The 20472-nt window shown below is 44.5% G+C and overlaps 1 protein-coding gene and 1 long non-coding RNA gene across 13 annotated transcripts in view; one reads left to right on the forward strand and one right to left on the reverse strand.

Annotated features, from left to right (window-relative positions):
* The window catches only part of DAB1 (DAB adaptor protein 1), a 996155-nt gene that overhangs the window by 946852 nt on the left and 28831 nt on the right, over positions 1-20472 (reverse strand). The gene's annotated exons all lie outside the window — the stretch shown is intronic.
* LOC137520877 (uncharacterized) overlaps positions 1-20472 on the forward strand; it is a 169001-nt gene that overhangs the window by 141444 nt on the left and 7085 nt on the right. For all 3 annotated transcript variants that reach the window (XR_011021958.1, XR_011021959.1, XR_011021957.1), the window contains one exon: positions 3981-4044. This is a non-coding gene — a long non-coding RNA (uncharacterized lncRNA). The remainder of the gene's footprint in view (positions 1-3980; positions 4045-20472) is intronic.

Here is a 20472-nt window from a genome sequence, read left to right on the forward strand (position 1 = left end):
ATTGTACTGTCCACGTTTTGATTTCAGTGACTTTTATATAGTAAATAAAGAGAATTCTGTTCCTGGCATTTGCCATTTTGGTTCCCTCTGACTGAAGCCAATCCTGATGTCATTTCCTCCTAGAATCTGCTCTAGCTTGCTTGCTTTGGGCTTGATTCACAAAAGAGTGCTAACTGTTAGCACGGCCGTTTTCGCGTGAATTTTCGCATTGTGCGCGATCGCGAATTTTTGCGTGAAACGATAACGGTTTTGTGCGCAAACGTGAATTTTACAGCGAAATCGATATCGTTTTCATGCGAACATTCGCGTTTTCCGCCCAAAAACGTTATCGTTTCGCGTGAAAATTCGCGATCGCGCACAATGCGAAAATTCGCGCGAAAACGGCCGTGCTAACAGTTAGCACTCTTTTGTGAATCAAGCCCTTTGTAAACATGTTAGCACAGCAGGATGATATTTTAGCCTAATGTCACACTGAACTGCCCTCAGCCAATCAGCGAGGAGCAGGAATGTGGTAGGGGTGATGACAAGCTTTCTTCTCGTCAGCAATGTACCAAATAGAGCCAGGCTGAAAGGCCTGGGGCACACCAGAGGAGTTTTTCTGAGCGTTTTGAGTTTTTAAATCTGCTGCTAATGTTATCCTATGTGTCTGTGCACACTGGAGCAATGAGGTTTTGTAAAAAACCCCATAGCATTACATTGGGAAGAGCTTTTAGAGGTTTCAAAAGCTCTTCCCAATGTAATGCTATGGGTTTTTTACAAAACCTCATTGCTCCAGTGTGCACAGACACATAGGATAACATTAGCAGCAGATTTAAAAACTCAAACCGCTCAGAAAAACTCCTCTGGTGTGCACCAGGCCAAAGAGGAGATTTATTACAGGAGAAACATTTCTGAATAGATTGGAGTTCTTACAAGGCAGGGTAAGGTTGCAGGCTACAAAAAACACAGAGCATTTGATTTTGTGGTTGACAATCCCTCTTGTTGTTTTCCTGCCATGATGGACAGATCACCCGTCGCTCGGTTCAGCTGCACTAAGTACTGGACAGCATTTAGATTTTGCATGTAATCAGGAAGCACCCCAGTGATCTCTGCTGCTCCTTGGACTGTGATATCTGCTGCAGAATGAGAGGAATCCCACTTGTTTTCTTCTATCTCCACCACTCAATTAATATCAGTGTAATGATGTGAGTGTGTATTGCTCACAGGAGACTGCTGCGATGTGTCATTAGCTTTGGCAATCTGTCTGTGTGAGCCCCCCGCCTAGCATACCGCCATTTCCATCATCATACTCATTTATACTCACTGTAATTGGCTCCAGAGAATGGGAAGATCTATGGAGGAGGAAATTGACGGTTACACGTTTTGCAATTTTAAGCAACAAGTAAAATGTTTTCATGACTTGGTAATCCTATCTAGATGATGTTGCAGTGGTATCATGTCAGAAAGCTCAGTCTCATTGCCGTTCTGTGGCTTCTCAGAGGGGTTGTAGCTTCCTGTTGCTTGACACTAAGGGCTGGTGCACACCAAGAGCGCTTCTGAGCGCTTTTGAAAAGGCTTGCGCTTCAAAAAGCGATTGGCTAATGTATTTGAATGGGATGGATCACACCAGAGCGCTTTTTTCCAAAATGCAAACACGGGTCCTGCAGACATTTCTGCTGATTTTTGAGGCAATTCAGCCTCAATGTTAAGTATAGAAAACTGGAAAATCGCTCTGAAAAGTGCTAGATCAGAGTGATTTTCCTAGCGTTTTTGTTACAGAAGCTGTTCAGGTACAGCTCTACTGTAACGAAAAATAAAAAAACGCTCCAAAATCGCTAGGCATGCTTAGAAAATCGCTAGGCACATGCCTAGAATTGCCTTTAAAAAAAATCACTTCAACAAGCGCTAAGCGTTTGCTTTTATGCTGGCGCATTTTGGTGTGCACTGGCCCTCAGCTGTATCTTGCTGAATGCTTGAAGATGCTAGAATCCAAAACTTTGGCCTAAGTGTTTGTTTCCACCAGGGGTGATTCGAATGATTTCCTGCACATGAATTTGTGTTTTTGAAATTCAGATGCAGCTCCGTACATTCGGTTGCTAATTTTTTCACTATGCCACTAAATCCCAATAGCTGTGCATGGCATGGCTAGAAGGATTCAGATGCATACTTGCATCAGAATATGTGCCCGTGTACATTTCTGAGATGCACGCTGGCATCAGTAGAAATTAGCCCAGAGCTAGTCTACTTTAAGGTAACCAGCAGGAAACCTCATAGAGAAATTCCACTTACATGATTGGGTGGATGTCTCCCTCTTGAACGTCTAGGCTTCCAATAGGTTATAGTAAACTATGTCGGTACTATTCGGCCAATCACAACGCTTTGTGCTGTAAGAGGGTGCTGTGATTGGAGCACTGTTCCTTAGGTTTCCTGCTGGGTCCCCTAAACTAATTAGCCCTTACAGTTCCCTAGCCCGGCCTGGACGTGATTGTCAAGTCCAGACGGCTGCGGTATCGCTCCCGCGCGCTCACATGTTGCTGAGATTAATGAATGGGAACATGTCCCCGGTAGAAAGACCGGCGGCTTCTTATCAGAAACCGCCGTCTTTCTAATAAAAAAAAGTTTCCTGTGCTCTTTACGCTTCCTGGAAGCGAGAATGTTCGCTTCTAGTATTACCGAAAATGTTTTTTGACTGTGGCCATCTTGTGGCCAAATAGTAAAACTACATCTACATACATTTTACATGAAATAAACAGACATTATTACATTTAAAATTAACTGTTTATGTCCCACACCAAAAATTACCCAAATACATTTTTTTTATGAAAAAAAAATTACAATTAAAAAGCAAAACAAAAACAAAAAACATACATAGTTACCTAAGGGCCCATTCACACTAGAGCGTTTTGCCTCGATTTTGGCAAAATGCTCAAACGCTAGCGCTTTTAAAAAAGTGCTAGTGTAATGAAACCCTATGGGCCCGTTCTTACTCGGGCGATTTGCGCTAATCACCCAAAAACGGGCAAAAACACCAAATGCAAACGCGTAGCTTGCACCATTTTCAGGCTATTTCCCGCCGATCACGTTTCAGTGCTATAGAAGCGCTAAACGCGATTGCCACAAAATCACCGCACTGTCAGTGATTTTTCTGCGTGAAATTGCGGAAAAATCACTCCTGAAAAACGTCGGCAAAAATTGCCGGTGTTTTGAAAACGCAGGTGTAAATAGAGCCTAGAGGTGCGTACACACATGCGACTATAGTCGTTTTTAACGATCGTTCCCCGATCTTTACCAACGAGGATCGTTACAAAAAACTAACCACCGACTATTAAGGCAAACGACGAACGAGCCAAATCGCTACAAAAGAAAGTTCTGTCTCGGTGGATTTTAACCAACGACGATCGTTTGCAAAAGTAGTACATTGTTGGAAACGGTCGTTCGTACTAGGCTTGACATGCGCATTTCACAATTTCTCCGTGAAACTTCTCATTTTTATGCGCAGGCGCAATAGTTGGTTTACGTGATGTAACGTTCGTTCTAACGATCAGATCGTTACACACCTTTTAAATCTAACTTTACTTAGGTCGTTCTTTCATCAATTAAAAGTTCTTTCATCAATTAAATACATAGGTTTTAATTATGGTAGAATGTATTATTTTAAAGCTATAATGGCTGAAAACTGAGAAATAATTATTTTTTTCTATTTTTTTCTTAATAAACCTGTGAAATTGCATTTAGAAAAAATAATTCTTAGCAAAATGTACCACCCAAAAAAAGCCTAATTGGTGGTGGAAAAAACAAGATATAGATCAATTCATTGTGGTAAGTAGTGATAAAGTTATTGGCGAATGAATGGGAGGTGAAAATTGCTCTGATGCATAAGGTGAAAATTTTCCGCGGGCTGAAATGTTTAAACAATCAGTCATTCCAGATAATTTTCTGATCGATTGGATGGGAATGCCAAATCAAGCTGATAGCTCTACTTTCCAACCTTTTGCTCCCAGTAGGTTTCCTGTTCCTGTCACATTACACGGATCACATGATGCAGAAAACCTGGAGGTGGAGATGGTAAGCAAATCAGTCTCTTCACTCTCAATCATGCTACACAAGGCATTTTTACAGCTATTGATAGAGCCGTCGCGTTAGCCCCAGAAGTCACAGCAGCTGCTATAGGGCCCAGCAACACAGCCCCATTTACCCCTTACCTGAATTTTTTAGATATTCTTTCTTGATGTAGTGGTCTTGACCATACCTCCCAACTTTTTGAGATAAAAAAGAGGGACACTTAAAGCTACACCCATAATCACGCCCCCACTATTCCCCACTACTGTACCAAAATTTGGACATTTTATTGCACCCTAACCTAACCTACACTCATTTTATGCTGAACCTTTTGAATTTTTCACTGCAGTGCACCTTTAACTGTCAGGTTAAACCTGAAAAGAACAAATTCTCAACATCGTAAACTTGTTCCTAAGACAACGGAGCAAACTTGAAGCCTTGTTATTCTTCCAGGGATTGCTCTGGCGGTGACAGTGGTTGTAAATGTATGCACGCAGGATAAACAGTGCACAGGGTGCAGGCAGACAGCTGAAGGTGCATCATCTAGAAACATGATTTTCATTATTCATGCTGGACAGATGGAGTGCCTACTGCACTACCAGCAATCTTATAGGACAAAGCAAGCACTAGCCTGTCCAATACTTTATCTCGATTTATTGGGCTCCCTGTTTGGAAACAAACTAAAGTAATGGCATTGACCACAAAAACAAATCATATAGTTTTTTGTTTTGCTTTTTTTCCCCCAACCTACAAATACAGCATAATTTAAATGGTTATTTCATACCGTGCATCTAAAAACTGTAGTGATTTGCAACGTGCACAGTCCTGCTGCAGCCAATGAGAATTCAGCGAGGTCAGGAGAAAAGAAATGCTGATTGATTGTTGTGAACAATAAGGCCCGGTGCACACGTAACATAACATGAAAGGCTGCATTTTATGACGGGTTTTCATATTATGTTGTGTGTGTTTTTAGGGCTGGTGCACACCAAAACCCGCTAGCAGATCCGCAAAATGCTAGCAGATTTTGAAACGCTTTTTCTTCTTTTTCTGTAGCGTTTCAGCTAGCGTTTTGCGGTTTTGTCTAGCGGTTTTGGTATAGTAGATTTCCTGTATTGTTACAGTAAAGCTGTTACTGAACAGCTACTGTAACAAAAACGCCTGGCAAACCGCTCTGAAGTGCCGTTTTTCAGAGCGGTTTGCGTTTTTCCTATACTTAACATTGAGGCAGAAACGCATCCGCAATCCAAAAAATGCCTCACCCAGGCATTTTTCGTTTCTGCAAAACGCCTGGCGCTCTGGTGTGCACCACCCCATTGAGATACATTGACCAAGCAGATCCGCAGCCGCAAGCGGATCTGAAAACGCCCAAAAAGCCGCTCGGTGTGCACCAGCCCTAAGGGCTGGTGCACACCAAAACCCGCTAGCAGATCCGCAAAATGCTAGCAGATTTTGAAACGCTTTTTCTTCTTTTTCTGTAGCGTTTCAGCTAGCGTTTTGCGGTTTTGTCTAGCGGTTTTGGTATAGTAGATTTCCTGTATTGTTACAGTAAAGCTGTTACTGAACAGCTACTGTAACAAAAACGCCTGGCAAACCGCTCTGAAGTGCCGTTTTTCAGAGCGGTTTGCGTTTTTCCTATACTTAACATTGAGGCAGAAACGCATCCGCAATCCAAAAAATGCCTCACCCAGGCATTTTTCGTTTCTGCAAAACGCCTCCCGCTCTGGTGTGCACCACCCCATTGAGATACATTGACCAAGCAGATCCGCAGCCGCAAGCGGATCTGAAAACGCCCAAAAAGCCGCTCGGTGTGCACCAGCCCTCACTGTGTTTTTACAGGTGCGTTTGCATTTTTTTTACCGCACATGCGTTTTGTGTGCGTATAATGCGTTTGCGGTTCACATATACAAAACGCATATGCGTTTCATATGTTTTTATATTTACAATTATGCAAATCACTAGGAAGACAACAGGAGGCGGAAATACATCACAAAACAATTTTTTGGGTAAAAAAACGCATGAAAAACGCATACCATTGCATTCCCATTATGCAACAAAACCAGCGTTATTGAAAAAGCACGCATGTAAAACGCATATGCTCTTTTTATATGCGTTTTTTTCCTGCAGCCCATAGACTTCCATTAACGGCAATACACGGCAGCGTTTTCCGCAATGCTAGCATTTCTGCTATGTGTGCACTTAGCCTAAGGCCTCTTTCCGACCAGGATGTTGCGTTTTAAGGGGACGCTATAGGTCGCATAACGTGCCCCTAACGCAACGCCTGGTGGTGTTGGAGGAGCCACGTTATTCAGCTCTTGGTGCGCCTTTTGTGTCCGATAGTCCACGAAGACCACGTGATCTGAACACTCTGCATCACGTGGTCCCACCAGCCAATCAGCGGCCGCTCCAGGAAGTAAACACTGCAGTGCAGTGAATATTAAGTAGCCATGTGGCTGGCTACAAGAGCGGACTCTCCCCTCCTCCTCTCCGCACAAAAAAAAAAAAATCACTGAGCATGTGCAAACAGTCTAACGCGGCTAAAACTGCGTAGGACGCACAGCATGCTGCACTTTCATACAACGTGCAGCGGTAGCCTGTAACGCAATGTGGGCAGTGGGCACTGTGAACAGCCCATTGATTTTTCATTGCTGTGAGTTGGGCTGCGTTACAGGCTGCTGTAATGTCAGCCTGTAACGTCCCATTGTGAAAGCAGTCTAAAGGTGCATACACACATCCAATTTTATTTGGCCAGTCATTGACCAATTTTACCACCTCCATGCAGTAACATTGAATACTATGAACAGATTGTGTAACTAGCCTCTCATAGTACAGTGAAGTGGTAGCAATCATTGGCCAATCAAAATTGAATGTGTGTACCAGGCTTCTCACTGCAATCCCTCAGCCATCAAATAAAACTCAAAACAAAAGGGCTTTTTGAGGCTTGAATAAAGCAGGGAAGGATCTTAACCTGTCAGGTTTTTATTGTTGTTTAGTAGGGATGATCACAGATATGCAAATTGTTCTGAGTTGCTGCAATGTTATGCACATTTTTATGCAAATGTAAGCAGCTTGAAGATGGACCAATTCATTTAAACCTGGGTTTAACTCAATTGGTCCATTTTCAAACTGCATACATTTGCATTAAATTTTGCATAATTTCGGGAACAATTTTTCATTCCCTTGCTTTCCCAATGTTAGAATCATGATCACTAAAAACAGGATGACAGAATCAACCGAGGGGACACAGACAGCAGTAAAATCAGTGTGAGGAAGTACTGTATTCATCTCATTTGTGAAGTTTTCATTGCTGTTGTGCTCCTGATAAGTAAAATCAACTCACTTAAAAGAATTAAAGCACAAGTGAACTGAGAGGGATATGGAGGCTACTATACTAATTTCCTTTGAATCAAAGCAGATTGCCTGGCTCTCCTGCTGATCCTCTGTTTCTATTAATTTTAGCCACAGCCCCTGAACAAGCATGCAGGCCAAATGCTCAGACTGAAGCCTGAATGGCTGAGTTACATGCTTGTTTCAGGTGTGTGTTTCAGACACTACTGCAGCCAAATAATCAGCAGGACTGCCAGGCATCTGGTATTGTTTAAATGGAAATTAATATGGCAGCAACAATAAGGCATTCAACTCAGTTCAGTTGTCTTTATCTTTTCAACAGTCAAACAACACTAACAACAATAAAACTAATGGCCAGTGTACACCAAAAACCGCTAGAGTATCCACAAAGGCTAGCGTTTTTTAGTGTTTTTTTCAGAGCGATTTTCTACACATGCCTAGCGTTTTATGGAGCGTTTTGGTGTAGCATATTTTACTTTTTGCTACAGTAGAGCTGTAACTGAACAGCTTCTGTAACAAAAACGCTTGGAAAATTGCTCTGATGTAGCACCTTTCAGAGCAGTTTTCCACTTCCCTATACTTAAAGGGACTCCGAGCTCTAACTAAAATCAAAATCTGAACTTACCTGGGGCTTTCTCCAGCTCATCGTAGTTTGGGAGGTTTCTCGGCGTCCATCTGGCTCTTCTCCCAGGGCCTGGTCAGAAATGGCTCCCCGGTGGCTTCCGCCCACACTGGGCCAGAGTGTCGGGCTCCTTCTTCCTAAAAGCTGACATCAACCGTCACCATGCCGGCTGCCTCGCGTCATCACGGCGGCCGGCGTGACAGTACTGCGCATGCTGCAGGACCCGAGTTTGCGTTTGGGGAAAAAACGAATTACTCTGGTGTGCACCATCCCATTGAAATACATTAGCCAGGCGCTTTTTAAACCGAAAGCGTTTTTAAAAACCTTTAGAACTGCTCTTGGTGTGCACTAGCCCTATGTTTTATTCTTCTGCAGCCTGCTGACTACAGAGTGCAGGTGCACAACTAGCTGATAAGCTATTCTGCTCTCAGCTCCTGTTAGTTGTCTCACACACTAGGGACCCTTGCCAGTTAAAGCAAACATTTGTGATCAGTACAACTGACCTTCCACCAGCAGCTGGGGATAGCCAAGTTGCATGTATTTCCCTATGGGGAAAGAACTGTGGTCAATTAGACATAATGATTTATGCAGTGGATGCAAATTTTATGTTAACTTTATGCAAATAAATGCAGCTTGGAAATGGACCAACCATTGGCAAGCAACATAAACTTTACATTTAGGCCCGGTTCACATTAGCGGTTGTTTGCCAAACGGACCGGATGACCTGACCGGATCCGGACCGGATCCGGATCGGAACCGTACGGTTCTGATCCGGATCCGATCCGGATCCGGTCAGGTTGCATCAGGTGGTAATCAGGATGCGATCCGGATCCGTTTGGCAAAGTAACGTAAAAAAAAAAAAAATGTTGGGGTCTGGGAGGTCAGCAGAAGGGGGACCTGTGGAATCAGGCCCTCTGCTGTTTAGCACTCACCTCCACCTCCGACATGCTGCCAACATCCTGCCAACACCTCCAGCTCGTGCTGCTCCACTCCAAAATGCTTGCCCAGGTGTCCCCAGCCAATATCGCCGCAAAAATCCGCAAAGGAAGTGGGGTAGAACATCCGGATTTCTCAGCCAGTGTGTTGTGCGGCCTCCGGTTCCCATTTGTTTGTATTGGCTGGTGCAGTCCGGCTCCGCCCCGGATACGGCTGCCGGAGGGGCCGGATGAAAAAATAGCGCATGTTGGAACGGAGGCCGGAGTCCGGATCCGGCCCGGATCCGGTCCGGCTCCGGTTCTGCAGAACGGACCCATGTGAACGGACGCATAGGCTTTAATTGCTATGCCGTGCGTCCGTTCCGTCCGTTCTGCAGGCGGTGCGGCTCCGGCACGGCGATTCCGGAGGGCCACCGCAAGTGTGAACCGGGCCTAACTCAGATGTATTAAAAAAAAAATTTAAATTTCCCACACTCTGAACAAAAAGTTGAAGTTGGAAAAATCTCTTGCTAATGTAATGCTATGGGGGATTTTTATAAAATCAAATCGCTCAAGTGGGATCACACCCATAGCATTACATTAGCAAGAGTTTTCAAATCGCAAATCGCTCCGAAAATCGCACTTAGTGGGTTTCTGACCTTAAAGAGGTACTCCAGTGAAAATAATGTAATAAAAAAGTGCTTCATTTTTACAATAATTATGTATAAATGATTTAGACAGTGTTTGCCCATTGTAAAATATTTTAAATCCCTGATTTACATTCTGACATTTATCACATGGTGACATTTTTACTGTTGGCAGGTGATTTAGCTGCTGCATGCTTTTTTGGCAGTTGAAAACAGCTGTAAACAGCTATTTCCCACAATGCAACAAGGTTCACAGACAGGAAAATGCCAGAAGTACCACGGTACTCAGAGCTTCTTGTGGGAGGGGTTTAACCACAATATCAACCATACAGCGCCCCCTGATGGTTTGTGAAAAGGAATAGATTTCTCATGTAAAAGGGGGTATCAGCTACTGATTGGGATAAAGTTCAATTCTTGGTCGGAGTTTCTCTTTAAGCTGGAAATCTATTGAGAATCGATTGAACCGCAGCCTTGCACTGTTTAATGCAGTCCAGCGCTATGGGCCATCAATCCACTAATGCTCCTGTCCCAACCCTCATCAATGGACATGCGGAATTCCGAACTATCATGTGTATGGCCTGCCCTGTTTAATTCCCATTTTGCATAGCATGAGTCAGACCGATGATCAAGACAGAGTCTGAGGGATGTTAGAACTTTTACAACTGTTCACATTTAAGGCCGATTTTAAAACTTGCCAATGCATTGCGGTGCAATAAGCTGCCCCCCGCAATGCCAAAAGTACATTCATATGTATAGCACCTCCGAGCACGCCCGTCGCCCCCTCTTGCCCAGTGCAGTGATATACTTCCTGCTGGACAGGAATTACATCACTGGGATTCTTGGGTTCCCTGCTCTATTTGCATTGTTCTGCGCATGTGCGCCGCTACCACCACCGCCAACAAATGTAACATTTCTGCGTTGCGTTGCCGCGGAAGCTGCACAGTGATGTGCTGTTGACTTTGTGGCAGATCCGGAACATCCAGCGCACCACAACAAGTGTACTAGGCCCCATAGACTTTCATTGCTGTGCGTTTCCCTGCCTACAGAAAAGGTAAGGCAACGCAAAGAAAGAGGCCTAGTGTAAAAGGGGCCTGAAGGATAACAACAACCAAAAGGCATAAATAAACACTGTAATTTCTATTGATTGCCCACCCCAGTAGAGCCCTCCTTTAATATTTGCACATCACAGCGTAGATTCAAAGGAAAGCGCTGGAAAAGTTACAGACTTTGCAGACGGAATAGATAAACACAGCCCGCAATGTCATCTGGACCATCTGGCCACCAAACAAACCAAGCACAGCAATAAAAACAAGCTCGGAAAAAGCGGCAGTATATTTTATTCCGATCGTAAACGCGCTGATCACGCTGTCTGCAGATGGCCTGGTCTGAGGACCGTCGGACAAGGACTGAATCCTCCTCCTATAGCAAAGAGGGAAAAGGAGACAGCATTGTGAGAGAGAACGTACGTCAAATAAAGGCGCGCAGAGATTTGGGCACCCAGTCATGCCAATAGTAAAATATCAGTATTAAATACCGATATTTTACAATAGCTAAGCCTAAACCTACTCTCAAACAGACCTCCCCCCACCCTGACTCCTAACACTTAAAACCCTCCTACCTGCACAAACTACCTACTTGACGCCTAACCCTTAACCCCCCCCCCCTTTACACCTGCACAAACTACCTGCCAAATGCCAAACCCTTAAAACCCCCCTAGCTGCACAATCTACCTACCCCACGCCTAACCCTTAACTTCCGCCCCGCACCCTCTACCTCCCTAATGTTATAGCACCCAGCTGTCCCTCTTTCCTCCTCATTTGTCCCTCTTTCAAGACTTTGTCCCTCTTTCTATGTAAATATATACATTTCTCTACTAAAAATGTGTTTGATTGACTCTAAACTTAATTCCCACTCTAAACTTTATTTTAAAATGTTAATATGAAAGAAAATGAACCAGGGTAGAAAGGACCAGTGTGATTTGAATTATAAAACAACATATTTTTCTTATGTAATCTTTATGGTATGCGTGCTAGGGGTGTGGCAGGGGCATGGTTTAAGTGTCCCTCTTTCTCATCTCAAAAAGTTGGGAGGTACACTAATGTCTAAACCTACCCCCTCCCACATACTATCTCTTTAATACCCAGACCACACCTACCCTTAACCCCCTCCCCCCCCCCTCCACACACACAGAGTAACACATACCAGGTGTCCTTCGTGGGACATTAATGTGGCAGTGAGTTCACGTGGTCAGAGCATGTTATCTTGCTGAAATGTAACCGATAAGGTACGCTTCTGTTCTGATGCATAAAGTATGGCTGCATTCCGCAGATCTCCTGCCAGGAAATACCATATACAGCAGTCATTTACTGAAATCATTTTCTCTGCTGAGAATTCGCGTGAAAGTTTCAGCATTCTAAAAATTAGACATTCACTTAGAATAATGTCAACTGTACATAGGTTATAGCCCCGCCTCTCAGACCTGGCAGAGCTGGTAGACTAAGAGCGTGTTATCCTAAATTATCCATGCCTAATATTATCCCTTCCAATTATAACTAAAGTCACCTATGCATGCTAGATACTCCTTGGCTAGAGTGATAGTTCTTTGCTGTCTCAGCCAATAATCTAGCGTGTGTACAGCAGTCCAATGGCATACTGAATCTGCCATAGCAACTTGCAAAACAGGGATCCAACGACTGAACACATAGGGCTTGATTCACAAAGCGGTGCAAAGTGTTTGCACGCCTGTGAAAAGCCCTTTATCACGCCTAAACTCAGTTTAGGCGTGATAAGAAGAAACTCGCGCGATCTCCTGCGCGCAAAGTTTTGCGCGCGTAGCGCACCGTGCTTCGCGCGCACCGTCCATTGAGCCCTATGGGACTTTGCGCGCGGGAGCTTCGCGCGAAGAGCAGCACAAATCGGTGATAACTCAGCTTTGCACGGCTTATCACGCCTAAAGTCTTTTAGGCGTGATAACTGAGTTATCACCGCTTTGTGAATCAAGCCCATTATCTTCTTTACCCCCACGAGGTTTAAAGAGGACCTGAACTCTGAACTTCCTCTCTGCTCTATAAGATACGCAACAACATAATAACCTTTAAAGAAATGCATTTCTTTGTTACAGCTGATACAAATCCTAAAATAAATCTCCAGTGTTTCTACTTCCTGCTTTCATGGAAGCAGCGATATTGTTAACATCCTGTGCTTTCAAATGAGCTTATCTGCCTTATCTGCTGTGGCAGTCAGGTGACACAAGGGAGAGATCAAATTAAAACTTGTGATTAGACACAAATAAGTGGGAATTAGACAGGCTAAACTCTCTAAATACATACAGGGGGCATTTTTCTATATTTTCCTTCTGTCCTGTGCAAGAGTTCAGGTCTACTTTAACACTAATATTAACCTTTATGTTAAAGAGGGATTGTCAGCCACAAAACCAAATTCTATTTAGGCACTGCAGTGTTTTTAAAATGCTGCCAGAAATCTCACCCTGCAGTACAAGCTCTCCAATCTATTCAGGAATCTCCCTGCTGTTATTATATTCTCTCAGTCCTGCAGGCTCTTTTCTGTGTCATCACTCACCAAGCACAGTCAGAGAAGAGAGGTTTGAAATCTCCCCACCGTCATGCTTCTCACTGATTGGCTGAGAAGACTGCAGTGTGGAGCTGCCTAGCTGAAACATGATCCTCTGCTCACTCTTGTTTACAAGCAAGGCTGAGGTGACTAAGGGCTGGTGCACACCAAAACCCGCTAGCAGATCCGCAAAACGCTAGCAGATTTTTAAACGCTTTTTTTTATTTTTATGAGGCGTTTTGCTAGCGTTTTGCGGATTGCTGCTGCGGTTTTCAGTATAGTAGATTTCATATATTGTTACAGTAAAGCTGTTACTGAACAGCTTCTGTAACAAAAACGCCTGCAAAACCGCTCTGAAGTGCCGTTTTTCAGAGCGGTTTGCGTTTTTCCTATACTTAACATTGAGGCAGAAACGCATCCGCAATCCAAAAAATGCCTCACCCAGGCATTTTTCGTTTCTGCAAAACGCCTGCCGCTCTGGTGTGCACCACCCCATTGAGATACATTGACCAAGCAGATCCGCAGCCGCAAGCGGATCTGAAAACGCCCGAAAAGCCGCTCGGTGTGCACCAGCCCTAAGCGATTGGAGGAGAAAAGAAAAAAAAAGTTAAGGGAAGAAATGACATCAGGATTTAGCCTCAAACTGTGGGAAAAAGACATTCTCTTCATTTATTATATAAAATTCACTGAAATCAAAACATGGACAGTACAACACATCTGTTATGTAAGTAGATCAAGTATTTATCTACTTTACTTATATGTGTGTTTTTTTTCCCTGGCATATTATGGCTAATCCTCCTGTTTTAACCTCCCTGGCGGTAAGCCCGAACTGAGTTCGGGCTATGCCGCCGGGAGGCACCGCTCAGGCCGGACGGGGGAAGCCCTCCAAGAGATCCCGTTCTTTGGGGCTGGGGGGATGCCGCTCGGCAGCGGCTATCATGTAGCGAGACATTGTCTCGCTACATGAAAAATAAAAAATAAAAATTAAAAAAAACGTATTTGCTGCCCCCTGGCGGATTTTAATAAACCGCCAGGGAGGTTAAAGCAAACCTGACATGAAAATAAACTTAACAGATGATTATCTGTATGTGTTTTATTAAAGGTAATTATAACATAGAACTGAGTCTCATATTTTTATTTTCAGTTTAAGAACCTTATTTTAAGACTGAATACTAAACAGCAGCCATGACAAATCTGTTCTTTTTTTTTAGCCGCAAAACTAACAGAAGTAATGACTTTTTGAACTTTCCATCACTCAGATAAAGCTCTTTCAACTTTTATTTACTTTTCCCCTTACCAAATCCCATAAGTTTATTTGCATAGATAACAACTTACTGTACGATTTTAAAAAGTGTATTCAATTTGCCAGTGGTTGTGTAGCGATTAGCAATTAGCGTTTTGATTCTGATTGGTCCTTTCAATTAATTTTAATTTTGTTACATTGTGCAGTAACTTCAAAATGCTAGCAAAATCGCTCTGTGCAGGTTTTGATGATTGATTACGCCAGCGTTTATATACTTTACATTGCAGAAACGCTAATCGCTAACGCTAGACGCAAAAAATGCTGCATTTCCTGCATTTTGCGATTTGGTAATCGCAATAGCTCCAGTGGAATTTGGCCCATCCATTAACATCAGCCGAGCGTTTAGGGAAATCGCTAGCAGTTTCAATTGCTCCCTAAATGCTCAGAAAAACGATCTAGTGGGTTTGAGCCCTCATGCTTATCACTACATTTAAAAACAATTCCAACAAAATAATTCTGCAATGTGTTTTTTACAAATCAAACCTTTATTTGTATTAAATTCATTTAAAGTAATGTGCTATTAACTGCATATTTTACAAATCTGTACTAGACCTTTAAGTTGTGTTTTTGTTGTTGTTGTTTTTTTGCTTATAATGAATGTATGGATTTATCTCTAGATATATCTTCCATTATTCTGCATAATAAGTTTTGCTAATTGCCAGCTCATAAGCATAACTCACTTTCTATGTCCGCCAGGCACCGGCGCCGCCCCCCTGCAGCCGCGACTGGCAGCCCGAGCCGTACATTTGTCCTGTGAAAGTTAAATGAGTCCAAGTAGCAGGCAAATAAAATGTGTGCGCTGCGCGAGCCATCCATCACTGTGCAGAAATGAAATGAGAGTGGCAAGTGACCAATAATGGCGCACCGCATTGACTGGAACGGCGAGGCTCAGAGTCAGTGGGATTCTACTTGATGTATCCTCCAGAATTTTAGCAGTGGAAAATCACAGAGCTGACGTGGCTCATGATCTATAGGCAGTCACAAAGGAATGTCACAATAACCTCTTGTGTCTAGAGGTGGACTCTGCACTCAGATCCCGCGCTAATGTATGGGATGTGGGGGGGAGGGGGGATGAGGGCAGTGAAAACTGCGGTGCCTTGTGCCATCTTATATTATACTACAGCTATGTATACATAATTTCACTAACTCTCACCCATAGGGATCAGGACCACCAGGGTGACAGCTTAGTGCACAAGTCATACATACAGTAAATCAGCTACTGTCGAGTGATGTGCTATTTGCTACGGGGAGGGCAGGAGGAACGACAGTGCAGTGCACACAATAGCCTATGGCGGCGCCAAAACTTTCCTGTTACAACCCCCCCTGAACCTGTCCACTAGCTTCCGTGCTGAATTGCAGTGTATTCTGCATCATCCGGGTTTCTGAATGCAGGATCCTGAGTTCAAACTCAAATGTAGAAAGAGATTATTACCAAAGAGGGACTATCTTTCCAAAACAAAAAAAAAAGGGTCAGCTGGGAGCTATGCTGATATGACATGTGAAAGTCCTGATACTCCTGATACTTCAGTTTATCATTTGCACTTTATATCATATTTTTGATGTAGTACTCTGGCCTATGTTATGTCATTTGGTGCCTGTCATATATGCTTGTGGACCGTCTATTTACTATGGGAAACTCCGCTTTTACCTTGCCCTTCAATAAAATTACAGTATACTGAAATTCAGAGTGGACAAAATTCAGCATAACAACATACAAGACAGCAACATACAAGATAATCTAGTTCCCTTCATAGTAAAATACAGTTTTGAAGTCTCCCCCATGATATGCATCAGTTCAGCAGTGACCTTCAGTGTTGTGGCTTCCCAATCCCCCCCATGCCAGGTCCTCATCTTCGCTCCACAATACTCTCCAAAATGTGTTTATTTAGAATGTGAACACTCCCATAGGGTCTCCGTAGGTCTGTAGTGTCCACTGTAGTATGAGCCCCACTTTCTAGCCTTCTCTGCATTGTGTCCCCAGCTTTGCAGTGCCCCATAAAGGCCTTTAACATTAGCAGCACCCAAGTATGTAAGGGCCAAGAGGCACATACTGCTACAAGGATTACAGGAATGCATACAGGAATCCAGCGCAGGAGATTTGGGCGCAGCCGGTACCACCATAGACCGTAATAGGAATTACAGATATAGCGGCACACAGGGAGTAACTTTGGTGCCGTCAGAAGACAGAGCTGAAGTTTCTTTTAAAACACTGTAATTTGTCCACCAGCAGTAGCTGGATGCCAAATGACATCATTCCCCACCATCCACGTGGACCTGGAGGGGGAATAGTAATTAATCTGTCTCTTTCAGTGTTAGTGAGTGGGGTCAGCGGAGCAATGAAAGACAATGCAGGTGCTATGTGTTGCTGCATAGGCATGACTAGTTGACTACAAATCATGGGTCCCCATCAAAACTTTGATGTGGATCACCTATATTCACACCCTTCCCCTTGTGTACCTCTAGTGACCCTCACCAGGGCCGCTTCTAGACTTTTTGCTGCCTGAGGCAAACATGTGAGGAGTACCCACCCCCCTCCATTTGGAATGATCGCACAGCACCCACTCATTTCTCACATGACATGTTGCAGCTCAACTCAATAGCACACTGGCTGGCTGTGAGTCTGTGACAAGCTGCTCACCCTCAGCCACTCCATTCCTCCTCAGTCAGGACAGCAGGGCCACCTCCTGCCTTCTGCTGTGCAAGTCAAATGAAACACTGCTACTCTCCTGCCTCCCTCTCCTCATTCACTGTCAGACTCCTCACACAGCACAACAAGCTGCTTTTTCCCAATGATGACCTCTTTACCTCGTTCTCCTTCTACTCTGACTACATGCTGTTAGTGTAAACACTAACACAGCATGTTTGTACTAAATATGCTGTCCCAGTAATTTCTGCCGCCTGATGCAAATGTTTGACCTTGCTTCATGAGAGAACCGGCCCTGACCCTCACAGCCTGGGGGCCCATCTTGCAAGAGTCCTAACTGAAGTGTGGATATCATAATCCTTACACCAATTACAAGTGTAGCCACAAAAACAGCTGATTTGAAGGCTGGATCCCTTTATTGGAGGGGGTGAAGTAGTAGTTGGGGCCCCCTTACAGCTCTGGGCCCCTGTGCGGTTGCAGGGGCTGCTCCCCTGTAGATACGCATGGTGTTGCTGTAAAACGTGTGGGCACCTGCATTGCATAGAGTGCACTAGCCCATACTGAACTGCAGAGTTTGACAGTGTCTTCCTGTGCAGAATTTATCAGTGATGTGTGCTCTTCCATTCACTGCCAGGGTGAGGCGATCAAGAGTTGCCAGAGGGGGTCTAAACCTGGTAATTATGGCCCAAAATAATACAGTTCCTAGGGTTATGTAGCTCTCAGCTCCGTCCAGGCTTGTTCGGGTGGTTTGCTTTGCCATCATATCGCTAGTGGTAGCAGAAGTGGGGCTGCATCCTCACTATTATGTGAAAAGTCAACCAAGTATTGATTTCTTCCATGAAGCAGCACCCGGTCATCCTACTATTGTACAAAAATACTTTTTATTTTAAAACTATTTAATCCTTTTACGCCACAGACCTCTATGAAAGTCTCAGAGGCAGAGCATGAAGTAAATTATCCTCTATGCAGTGCCAGATTTCTGCACAGGCCACAAAGGTCAGGGCCCTGGGCAATGGCAGCACACAGGGGCACCTGGGCATGAAAGAGGGGTTGCTATATATGAAAAAGGAGGCAGAGAAGGCGGAGCAACACATGAAAAAGGGAAGCCGAAGCCCAAGGCATGAAAGAGAGGGGCTGCTGCACATGGATGATACACATGGAAGAGGGGGCTGCACATGGAATGGGAGGGGCGCTGCTGCTGCACATGAAAGGGAAGCCACACATACTTGGCCTAGGGGCACAAAAAGTATAAATCTGGCCTAGCCTTTAGGTAGACCTAAACAAGAGAAAAAAGTTCTCCACATTATTCAAAATGAAAATAAATGATACTTATTTTCTGGCATTGGATTTTCTCAGAGTTCTGCTTGTGTATTTGCACTTTCAGACCCCCCCCCCCCCCAGCATGCCTCTCCTGTGCTCGGCTGCAGAGTCCTGCCTGTAATGTGGTTGCACCTCCAGAACCCCCAGCATGCCTCTCCTGTGCTCGGCTGCAGAGTCCTGCCTGTAATGTAGTTGCACCTCCAGAACCCACCGTATGCCTCTCCTGTGCTCGCCTGCAGAGTCCTGCCTTTAATGTATTTGCACCTCCAGAACCTCCAGCATGCCTCTCCTGTGCTCGGCTGCAGAGTCCTGCCTGTAATGTGTTTGCACCTCCAGAGCCCCCAGCATGCCTCTCCTGTGCTCGGCTGCAGAGTCCTGCCTGTAATGTGTTTGCACCTCCAGAACCCCCAGCATGCCTCTCCTGTGCTCGGCTGCAGAGTCCTGCCTGTAATGTGTTTGCACCTCCAGAACCCCCAGCATGCCTCTCCTGTGCTCGGCTGCAGAGTCCTGCCTGTAATGTGTTTGCACCTCCAGAACCCCCAGCATGCCTCTCCTGTGCTCGGCTGCAGAGTCCTGCCTGTAATGTGTTTGCACCTCCAGAACCCCCAGCTTGCCTCTCCTGTGCTCGGCTGCAGAGTCCTGCCTGTAATGTAGTTGCACTTCCAGAACCCACCGTATGCCTCTCCTGTGCTCGGCTGCAGAGTCCTGCCTGTAATGTATTTGCACCTTCAGAACCCCCAGCATGCCTCTCCTGTGCTCGGCTGCAGAGTCCTGCCTGTAATGTGCTCTTGTCAGCTCTGTAAAGATCTGTGTACCCAGTGGTGGCAGCCAATCAACATATGCATCCATTATGTATGAAGGAACTCGCCTATTCGTTCCAGGAATTCATTCCAAGCTTCGACTAACACTTCTCTTTTTTGGAGCTTAAAGGAGAGCTCTGATCAGAATAAGAATGGGAGAAATGTTTTAGGATTGATACATTGCCTATTGCCTAAAGGTACCAAATGTACACACATTCGATAAAAGTCTACTTAAACGGCTAATAATGACCACTTCAGATGGGGTCTGCTCGCCTACCTAGTGTGTTTACAGCGTCTGCCAAAAGTCGCTTAAGGATCCAACACATTGGATTCTTTAAGACCCCCAACGCCCCGATTGTATTCTTTCTTTTGCTCCCCCAGCCCGTTGGAAGCTGTACCCTCACCGGTCCATCGTTGTCCCTCCACTCCTCTCCATAGCAACAGAACGCACCACTAGCCTTCTGTACAACATCGAGCCAAGCCACGAATTGCCACCCAATGTATTGTTTCCTGGTCCCCGACAGGTAACAATACATACTTAGCAGTAGTTAGCCAAGTGTGCTGGAGTAGCCACTACAGGCTTCATACAGCTGGTCCACCGGCGCACAATCCCTCTGTGGGTCACCAATCCACGTAGAGATGCATAATATAGTTAGGAAGGATGAAGGTGATTGCAAACACAACATGTTTCGGGGTCGAAACACATGAGGAAGGGGGAAACCCTGAAACATGTTGTGTTTGCAATGCTATAAATACATGCAAGTTTATTCACACCTTTGGAGTACCTCCTTTGTAACTATATTGAACAATACATACTTAGTTTACGTGTAAAAAAATACCCAAATTAAAGGAGCTCAGCTGTTGAGTATGTATTATCCTGGCAGCATTGCTCTGGGCATGGGGAGAAGCTGAGAGGTGGCTCTCCCGTCCCCATTCTCAAAGTAGGGCAATATAACAATTATATTCCCCTACTGATAATCTTGCCTCCCTGCTGGTGGTGTAATTTGGGGCCCGGAACCCACTTGGAGCATTTTTGCCAGGGTTGTAGCAGCATTTACGTTTTGAAAAACCCTCTTGAATTGTGGATCACAGAAAATTACAGCAAAATTGGTGCAAACGATTTTACCATCGATTTTTCCGCCATTCTCATTCAAGTGAATGAGAGAGAATTTTTCAAAACGCAAATGCTGCCATAACCCTGGCAAAAATGTTCCAAGTGGGTTCCAGGCCTTACAGGGGTTTAGGGGCTTAAACCATGAAGTGAGAAAC

The sequence above is a fragment of the Hyperolius riggenbachi genome, chromosome 6, assembly GCF_040937935.1.
Source record: "Hyperolius riggenbachi isolate aHypRig1 chromosome 6, aHypRig1.pri, whole genome shotgun sequence".
NCBI classification, from domain to species: domain Eukaryota; kingdom Metazoa; phylum Chordata; class Amphibia; order Anura; family Hyperoliidae; genus Hyperolius; species Hyperolius riggenbachi.